This window comes from Coenobita brevimanus, chromosome 59 (genome assembly GCF_032717465.1).
Source record: "Coenobita brevimanus isolate Jiangsu-jjx chromosome 59, ASM3271746v2, whole genome shotgun sequence".
NCBI lineage: Eukaryota > Metazoa > Arthropoda > Malacostraca > Decapoda > Coenobitidae > Coenobita > Coenobita brevimanus.
Window position 1 is genome coordinate 11,251,410 of NC_137012.1, and position 11,343 is coordinate 11,262,752.

The window sequence follows — 11,343 nt, forward strand, 5'->3', positions numbered from 1 at the left end:
CCACAACTTCCTTTCTTCCATAAAGAAATGAAACACCAACAGCTCAGGCCCCAAGCTGTTGACACAAAGCGATGCTCGGTATACCTCCGCCAAGCCTTGCACACGGGTTTGCCAAACATCCTCAATGACAGGATTAATTGAAATGAGACTAAAGATAAACTAAGTCAACCCCATATGACCTTGTTCTTTGACCCACTGACCTTGCTGACCTAATCAGTTCGTCATCCCATCATACTATATCACTGACAAAAGTTTGTTTGAAAACTATCTAGGGGTTTAGGGGATATATCGCCCACACCCATGTGACCTTTCACCCCTTGCCCTTGCTAACCTAATCAATTCATTGTCCCTTCATTCTTTATCACTGACAAAATTTTTTCGAAATTAGTCAAGGGGTTCAGGAGATATTGCACCCACAAGGATAAACTAAGACAAATGACCTTGAACTTTGACCTCTTGACTTTGCTCATCTAATCAATTCATCCTTCTTTCATACTGTGTCACCGACAAAAGTTTGGTCGAAATCCATTGCGGGGTTCATCAGACATCACACCAAAGCCCATATGACCTTGACCTTTGACCCCTTGACCTTGTTAACCTAATCAGTTCATCGTCCCTTCATACTGTATCGTAGTCAAAAGTTTGGTCGAAATCCATTGAGGGGTTTAGGAGATACTGAGCCCACAAGGAAAAACTGAGTTGGCCCCATATAGTCTTGACCTCTGACTCCTTGACCCAGTTGACATAATCAGTTCATCATCTACTCATACTACATCAGCGACAAAAGTCTGGCGGAATTCCGTCGATGAGTTTAAGAGACATTGCGCCCAGAAAAGTGTTAAGGACGAAGGCACGCACCAACGCATGCACCCACTCACGCACGGATGGATAGGCCAATCACTCAATGCCTTCTTCACCAGAGGTGGGCAGAGGCATAAAAAGAATCCAAAACCACCAAAAAAAAAATCACAAGTAAAATAAATATATATTAAAATCTAATTCCCACAACATGTCGAAAATGATTTTAGATAATAATCATCTGTTCAGGAGCAAAAGAAGTTACAAAATAAATATCATAGTGTGTGCATCTGAATAGGGAACATAGAACTGGTGTCTTCAAAACCACATTTTTTTCCCCCTCTTATTGTTACTTTACCTCGATTCTCATCTTTGCATACCAGGTGTTATCCACGCCTGAAGAGGCATCCATTTCCTTTCTTTTACATTCCCTTCCTCATTCTCTTGTTTTCTTAAGCGATATTATTTATTGTGCCTTGCTTAGCCTCGGGTTTTAAGATCGTGATCGTCACCAATATGATTCCCTGTTTACTAGAAAACAAAAATTTTCTTCTAAAATGATTGTTAAGAAGTAGGAATGGCAAAAGTGCACATGCAAGAAATGAAAAAAGAACAGAAACTAGAGAACATTCAGGATGGGAGGAGAGAATATGGAGACCTATACCCATTACTCCATTCCACACTTTAGCCACAGACTTGTACCTGGTGGAGTGTAGCAATGAGTATAGGTCTCCCAATCTCCTCCCATCGTGAATGCTCTCTTGTTTTTGTTTTTTCCATCTCTTTATCTGTGCACTTTTGCCATTCCTACATCTTAATAATAATTTTAGAAGAAATTTTTTGTTTTCTAGTTTATGATGTTTGCATAAAGCAATTGTCAGATTTGGATTGTTACATGCATAACCTACTGAAAAACTAAAACGAAGGTGCCTTCCCATGAAAAGAGGTATTTAGGTATTGTACATTCTTTAACTGTAGGTGAGCTGTAGCTAACCAATACTTCGCAAATGGCGTGTTTACTGGTGACAGTGAACAGTTTTCAGGCCAAAACTCACGAACCATAGCCTCAATACTTTTCTAAACATGAAAAGAAACATCTACACTTGACAAGGGCAGCATTTTGGTGTATAGTACGCTCGTGTGCGGCTTTTTAGTTTTGGAATAATGACTGACAAAGAAGGAAAGAAAGAAGAACATGATCGATATTTTTGTGGTTCGATTTTGCAACTCCTATGAAGGTTAGCAAGACTTTCGCGAGTAGTTTTGCACTTGAATATCAAAGGTCTTTAGTTCAAAAGCTTAGAACTAAGCTATGTGACCGTTTTCTCATGGATGTTCCCATACCCAGTAACAGACGACGCCACTCAACATGCGTCATTCCTATTTACGGAGTGTTAACGCACTCCGTAATATTGTTCCTTTCATGTATCACGTCAATCATTATGTATGTTCAAATACAGTCATACACATTCATATCGCAACCAAAAGGAGGATGTTAACCCTTTTGTGCATGGTAAGTTTCAATAGGTTTTGCATTCCACAACACATCAGCTTTCTCGGCCAATCCCCTCGCCGAATGCTCCAAAAAAATGTATTCTCGGCTTATTTTCGCCATCCAAACATTTTTATTTTGCTACAAATCCCACATATTACTGTTCGTCTATATTTGTTCTACAAGATAAGCAAAACACACACACACACACACACACACACACACACACACACACACACACACACACAAAACACTATATGTACGTTAGAGCAGTGTGAATAAACATTCGGGAACATTCATCTCACTTCCCAACATCATAGCTCGAATGTTTATGAACCTACCTGTAGATGTTACACAATCAATTGAAATAGAATTTTATTAGTTATCGAATGAGTTTGTCGGCATTTTGATACGAGGTATGGATTTTGAGTAATAAGTGAAAAGGTAAAACCTATTTCTGACAGACAACAGAATTTTTATTCGAGGAGCTCTAGCGGAAAACTTTTCTCAGCAGTGTTATGTTTTTATTTTATCTTATGCAGAATTTCATGGCTTTCATTTCATATCAGAACAGTTCTACACCTCATAGCTTTTGAGAAAAATGCAAAAAACTATGGTATACCCAAGCATTGTCATGACCGTAGGGCAGTTTCCCACCTCCCTCTAAGCTTCTGCGTGTACTTCACCAATTCCATGTACACTAGATATGCACACTATATTCAAATGATTCATTGTCACTATTTTTATAGTTGAATACTCACATTTGGTGCAGGGTAGAGGCAGTGTAGTTGATTAGAAACAGTAGCATAGTCTTTGTCGGGCCAGTGGCTGGAAACGACCCGGAACATTTCACAAACACCTAACTTCCTATTGCAAACACCAAATCTAATCACAATAGTACCCCAAAATTATACATAAGCACTATTGGTATTGAGAAATATGCTGCATGGCTGGGAAGGGGGTAATAGAGGAGATTTAAAGGGACAAGCCAGCACACAACCTTCCCCACTCACAGCTCATTTGGTACTAAAAAACCTGTCTGCTCTCTCGCGGGTATCAGGATCCACAGTCGCCAACTCATTAATTTTGATGAGAGCCGGGCAAGCTATGACGCCTCCAAAAATGACGCAAATCGACTGAAAACATTTTTTTTCTTCGTGGTGAATATTTTATGGTTTTATGATGTTAAAGGCATCACTGCATATTTACAAGGAAAGACCCTAATGACGCCTAATGCATCACCGTGTATGAAGGGGTTAATCAGGATTACTCAGATCATATCGATCAGTGTGTGTGTGTGTGTGTGTGTGTGTGTGTGTGTGTGTGTGTGTGTGTATGTGTGTGTGTGTGTGTGTGTGTGTGTGTGTGTATGTTAAAACGTATGTAAATTAGAAGCATAAACAAAAACAAATCTGTAAATATCTTAAAGTATATATATTTGTTCAAGAATAAACAACCATGAAAGTTTTATTTAATGTAATGTGAATATTTTATTCTTTTCGGGCTGTCGTGGTATTAAAGTAGGTTTAAGGCAACATGTCATATTACCAATAAATTATTTTGGCATAAGCTACATTTACTTGGATATATTACTGGTGAAATTTATCCATGTGACGTCATATGTTGCGATGATGCCTTATTTCCAGAATGTGGGTTGCTGTCGAAAAAGGTTAAGAAACACTGGTCTAGATGCTTCAACAATCGACCTTGCAGAATGGGGTGGGGAATATCTTTGCAGCGTAGATATTTCCGAAGGAAATTTTTTAACACTTTACATCGTATAACATAGATTATATATGAAAATAAGTCGCATTACGTAAGGGAATAATTGCTGCTTCTAAGGGCAGTGTTTCAAAATTATATCAAATAATGACTTCTATAAAAGAAATGAGATATAAAAAGAATTAACCTTACAGGAATTAACCGATAAACTGTACAATTTAAACCTAGCGATGATGACAAAATGTACTGAATATACTGCACAGGGGTGGCCCATATATTACGCTCCTCTTCCTCTCTGCCAGCCAATATAATCGTGTGTTGCGGGTACAGTTCAATTAGCGTTATCAATGTCTTCCCTACACCATTTATTCATTTACAACTTCCACTGCCACACCCTACCCATACCAGCAATGAGCCTCCTCCACAATACCAGAGATACCATCAGGCAAGAGTCAAGTGGATCGCTGTTTGTTTTATCGTCAGTCTGCTACATCAGTTCACTATGTTAGGTATAAGGAGTGTGTTTATATTGGGATAAAAACCTCATAGTTTTTGTCCTACCCAACTAACCCCCGACAGTGAAGAATAATCACGTATGTCTCATCGCCTCATGCTAGGCCATCTTAGATTTCGGTTCTCTTGTTGCAAAGATTCTGTATATTGTAATTTAGTGTGTGTGTGTGTGTGTGTGTGTGTGTGTGTGTGTGTGTGTGTGTGTGTGTGTGTGTGTGTGTAGTCGTTCTTGTATCTTGCTGTTCAATTCTACCCAAACAAATTTGGTGACCAATACGACTTCTTTACCATATGTCGCATCCTTCCCAATTTAATCAGGCTCCAGATTCATAACCAAACTGCCATTGCCATGAATTGTTTATGTAAGAAAACAAGAGACATGGGGAGATTGTGCCGTGTTCTTGATCTTTCTGGGAAAATAAATCATAGTTAGTACGGTGAACTGATGTAAGTAATGGCTCTGGGTCGTGAATGGAATGATGCAGAGTTATTGAGGAATTTTTATGATAGCAAGCCCTCTTACACATCATTTGTCGTCGAAGGCTATCACGAATATTTATTGATTTCTCACACATATTCATGCGGTCGTCCTCTAGCTCCATTCTTTCATTTCTACTGGCTTTATGGGGAAGGATAACGATGGTCAGAAAAAATCCTATCACACATACTGTACTGTTCCATCACATTTCGGTAAATGTTTTAGGCTCACATGTCAACCTATAATTCTTCCAACTTTCTCATCCCTGTTCAGACATGTCTATCTTTGAATGCCTCTTTTTGATTAAAAAATAAAAATCTTTACTTGCCGTTCCCAGCTACAGGGATTAATAACCGTCATGAATTTGTTTTCAGTCATCTAAATTTCAGCATAATACCTCCTACACTGACTTACTGTTTGTCCACATTCTTATTCTCGTTTTCATTCATTTACTGCAGTGATTCCCAACTGCCGCACTTTATATCCTTAGTGTGCAGCAAAAGTTTCCTGAAGTTGTCGATCTGTGCAATCTAACTGGTGTAAATTGTAATTTCTTACATTGGGTGACTGATAATGAATGAATGTCCTTCACATTAATGTAAGCAACCTTATCCTGCACTGCATTTTTATGAAAAAATGAATACTGGACACGAAGTATCAAATAATCAAGTATTGTGCACGTGACACACCGCCAGCATTTTTTCAGTTTTACACACACACACACACACACACACACACACACAAGGATTCAACCGAGGCGGACGTGCGACATTGGCACTCCGTACCAAACCAACACGGCCAGTGGCATTACCTAAATAAGTATCTTTGTATGAGTCAAGCTCCGTACCAGGTTAGACTAAATGATTTTTCATTATTAAAAGGAAAAAAAAAAAAAGTTTAAACAAGACTTGTTCAAGTAGGAAAGAGAACCAAGACGAAAAATACGCTGAGTCATCTGAGGTTTGTTTAGACTACAACACGGGGATTGTAAGTACATACTCTGCACTTTTAGTATTGCAAAATGGATACATACTTTAGTAAAGCAAATTTGGAAAAGAAAAGGGATAAAGGTAAAAAGCAAAATGATGATTTCTACCAAGAACTGGTTGAAGTGGAGACTCACAATAGACTGGTTGAACGTGTAAACAAACTAGAAATGGCTTTCAAAAATGAAATTGATGAAATAAAGAAGCAGATACACTTGCAAAAGGAAGAAATAGAAAAACTAGGAAGGGAGGCCAATAAGAAAGACACAACCATCAGTGAACTAACAGTGGAACTGGGTACACTTAGGAAGAAAATGAGTGAAATGGCAAGTACAGTAGTCAATCACGAGAGTGTTATGGAAGAGTTCAAAAATGACACAGAGACAATTAGGCAAGTAAGTAGTCTTATAGACCAGAGCAGTGATATTGAGGAGAAGATAACACAAGTGAATGAAGCTGTGCAAAGCTACAAAAATGATGTGGAAACCACGTATGCTGAAATGGTGAAAGTAAAGAAAGACTTAGAAACAAGGGTGGAGGAAAAAAGCATTAAAAAGGAAGTGAAAAGAATAATCCAAAACAATCCAAAGTTAGTCAGAGATTCAGTAGATATAAACAAATCTATAGTAATCACTGATATAGAAGAAGAAGTAAAAAACAAGATCACAAGAGACAAAAAGGAGATAGCAAATGTAATGAGCTTACTGAAAGAAGTATCAGAGGAAATCTGTAGTAAAGACATAGAAGAACACAAAAGGTTAGGGAAATATGAGAAAAGCAAGACAAGACCTCTAAAGGTGACTTTCCAGAGTGTAAACACTGTGGAAGAGATACTAAAAAATGCAAAGAATCTTATGAAAAAAGAGGAGTTCAAAAATGTATGGATAAAAAGATGCCTAACACAAGAGGAACTGGAATTACTGAAAGAGAAAAGGGAGGAAGGAAAAACAAAAAATGGGGGAAGATCAAAAGAGGAGAAGAAGAATTTTTTTTACAAAGTAATAGGATTGCAGGTACGAAAGTGGTACACAAACAGGATGGAATAAAAAGAAGGAAGGTAGTAGAACCATGTCATGACAAGTGCCATATAAACAAGATGATAAAGTTGATGTACTCAAATGTGGATGGAATGGTATCTAAATTACTAGAGATGAATGATTATGTCAGAGAAAATGAACCACAAATAATATGCCTAACTGAAACAAAATTAACACCAAGGATATCCAATGACATACTAAACATAGAGGAATACAATATATGGAGAAGAGACAGAAATTTAAAAAAAGGAGGAGGAATTATAATATTAACTAACAAAAATCTAAAAGTCAAGGAAATAAAACTAGATATACCATCACAAGTAGAACTGATTGCAGTAGAGATCAACACATCTGAATGTAAAGCAATTGTAGCCAATTTGTACATGCCACCCAGATCAAACACATGGGAAAGAGATGAATATGAGGACCTGGCAGAGAGTACAATTCAGAGTTTAAGATCATTACTACATAAAATGGAAGAGAAATCGGAAAGAATTATACTAACTGGGGATTTCAATACAAATATAAATTGGAATACTCTAGATATAATTAGCCAAGAAAGCTGTTGGGACCAAAAGCTCCTGGATCTCGTACAAGAGTTCTTCCTAACGCAACATGTGAGGGAAACCACCAGAAAAAGAGGACTTGATGTACCTTCAGTGCTAGATCTAATATTTACTAGGCAAGAAAATGATATTGACAGTTTAATATATCACCCTCCACTCGGCAAAAGCGATCATGCAGTACTAAATTATAACTTCAGGATAGCATATGACATAGTAAACAGCAATGACAGTTACATAAAGAGCCTAAACTATAAAAAGGGAAATTATCAAGATCTAAAGAAGTATTTCTTAGAAGCTGATTGGGAAAATGAGCTTAGAGGACAAGATTTAAGTGCTTTATATAAAAAATTCTTTGAATTTTATGAAATAGGAGTCCAGAAGTACATCCCACAGCACAAAGAAGCAGATAAGAAAATACAGAAATGGTTCAATACAGAATGTAAAAAATCAAAAGAAAGAAAAGATTTGTTGTGGAATAGATATAGAAGACATAATAGTGAAAGGGCGTATAATAATTACAAACGGGCAAGAAACGATTATACAAGAATAAGGGGGGAAGCCCAAAAACAGTTTGAGGAGGATATAATAAATAAAAGTAGTGATCAACCAAAGCTGTTTTACAGCTATATCAGAAGCAAAACCAAAGTAAAAGATATAATACAATCAATTACGGACGAGGGAATCACTTATACACAAGAGAAAGATATTTGTGAATCACTGAATAAGAATTTCCAATTAGTTTTTACAGAAGAAAAAAATTTTGAGAGGGACTATGTGGAACATGCATGTCCACACATACTACCAGATATACAAATAGCAGAAAAAGTAATACAGGAGGAGTTAAGTAGATTAGACAGAGGAAAAGCAAGTGGTCCTGATGAAATTTCATGCTGGGTACTACGAGAATGTGCAAAGGAGTTAAGTAAACCATTATTTTTAATTTTCAAGAAATCCTTGAGTCAAGGTAAACTACCTGATATTTGGAAAAAAGCAAATATTGTCCCCTTATTCAAGAAAGGAAATAGACAAAATCTACTCAGCTACCGACCAGTATCACTGACCAGTGTTGTAAGCAAGGTATTAGAAAAGCTTATAAGAAAATCTTGGGTAAATCATCTAGAAGAACACACTATGATAACAGAAAGACAGTTTGGTTTCAGAAAAGGAAAATCATGTGTTACTAATCTGTTGAGCTACTATGACAGAGTAACAAACACAATACAGGAAAGGGAGGGATGGGTGGACAGTATCTATTTCGATTTCAAGAAAGCTTTTGACACAGTACCGCACCAAAGACTTTTATGGAAACTGTACCATCAAGGAGGAATTCGAGGCAAACTGTTTTGTTGTATGCAAGACTTTCTCATAAAAAGAGAAATGAGAACAGTACTAAGAGGAAACTACTCATCATGGAAAGAAGTGACTAGTGGAGTACCACAGGGTTCAGTGCTGGCACCAATCAGGTTTTTAGTGTATATAAATGATATAAACAGTAACACTGGAAATGAGAGCTATCTGAATATGTTTGCAGATGATGCAAAAATACAAAGGAGAATTACTAACACAGACTCTTGTAAAGAGCTACAAGAAGAATTAAATAAACTTCATGAATGGCAAATGGAATTCAATGTGGACAAGTGTCATGTAATCAAGTTTGGTAAAAGTGCAAAAGGACCTGACTGGGATTATAAGTTAGGAAAGAAAACCCTATACACATCAGAGAGAGAGAAAGACCTAGGTGTGATCATCAATAACAGACTATCTCGGGCTGACCACATGAGCAAGATGGTACGGAACATGTATACACTGCTTGCAAATATGAGAATAGCATTCACATACATAAATGAAGACATGCTAAAAAGGATAATAACATCATTCATTAGACCAACCCTGGAATATGCATCAGTAGTCTGGAGTCCTCATCTCAAAAAGCACATAGACAAGATTGAAAAAGTTCAAAGGGCCGCTACAAGATGGATACCAAGCTTAAGGGACCTAAGCTACGAAGAAAGACTAAATAAACTGAATCTACCAACACTACAGGAGAGAAGGAAAAGAGGTGACATGATAATGCTATATAAGTGCATATCAGGGAAGGAGAAAATAGACATAAATGATTACTTAACATATGGAGAAGCATCAGCAAGAGGACACTGCAAAAAACTGCATAAGAAGAGAGGTGATAAAGACGTAAGGAAATTCAGTTTCTCAAACAGAGCAATTGATCAATGGAATGCACTACCGAATGAAATAGTGTGTGCCAAAACAATTCACAAATTTAAGGATATGTACGATAAATATGGTTTAAGACACGGGACAGTACGAGCTTGACTCATTCCTGTAAAGATACAATTAGGTAAGAATTAGGTAAGAACACACACACACACACACACACACACACACACACACACACACACACACACACACACACACACACACACTTGCACCAAACCATGTGCGCCATTATTTAACTAAGTGATAAGTCTGTGTTTTCAGATTCTTAGATCGTAGCTTCGGTTCATGGGCGACATGAACTTTACATTTTTTCACCGCTGGGGCAGAATATAATGACATGGCGAAAACCTGTTTAGCAACTGTTTCGAAATCAACTTGTATCATTAACAGGCTACTACCGTACTACCGTTTCTCTTCATCTAGTACTGTGTTGTAGACCATCAAAAAATGCATCGTATTACTCAGCCTTATTCTGTACGGTTGGTAACCCACCATCCTCGGGCAGTAGGCATGAATGAGTTCATCCAGTCTCGAGGAATGTGAATCTAACGAGACCTCATAAATCATATAAGATGATTCAGAAGTCATATCGTAATTGTAATGCAACGCCTTCTCCTGCCACGTCTCCAGATCTCAATCCCAATAAGAATATTTGGAGGCTAGCAATGCAACAGTTAGATGATTTTAGTTATGTCGTTAGGAACCGCGCAGCTCTGGTGAGTAGGGTGAGGAATTGATAGCAGGCACCTCGGAAGGTCAACGGACTGACACTATCATCGACGCTGAGCACATAGTAACAAGACAAAAACGTCCCATTCAAAAGCAACTGAGCGACACGATAACTTCAAAGCTAGAGTAACATCATAGCTATACTTTTACAAGAAAATAAAGCTTGTATTAATTTCTGCAGATACTGGTGTAGTCAGAATGCATTACTGTTTAGAGAAATATAAGAAACTGCATAAGTTATCGTTCTATATCTTATATGGTCAGTCAAAAGGAGAAATGCCCACATAACTATCTTATTATCACAGTTCAAATGCTTTGGGATCGCTGTTTATAATATTTCACCTACAGCGTTATCTCCGTGGAGATAGCACGCAAGCATCCTTACCAGTTAGCTGGAAAGATGTGATGATTTATTTATCTTTGTCACCCTTTCGTTGAGTCTGATACCGTGCTACGGTGATGTCTATAACTCCTTCTGTATCTGGATATTCGCAGCGCATCTCCTCTTTCTACCTGATACGCTTGGTGACAGCCTGCATTCATCGGTGGTCACATTCCATCTATATTGGTGTCTGCTTGCAAAAGTTTGATAAATATTGTTACCTGCATTCTGGAACAGAATTTCCTGCACAAATGTTATGAACAATGTATTTTGGGATTTTAATTTTCTTGTCACCATAGAACTCGATGCTATACAGTAAACAGCAGCTGAAAGTAATCCAAAAATTAAACTGTTTTATATTGTTATAATAAGATTATTTATTAACACCCAGGAGAGAAGGGAATC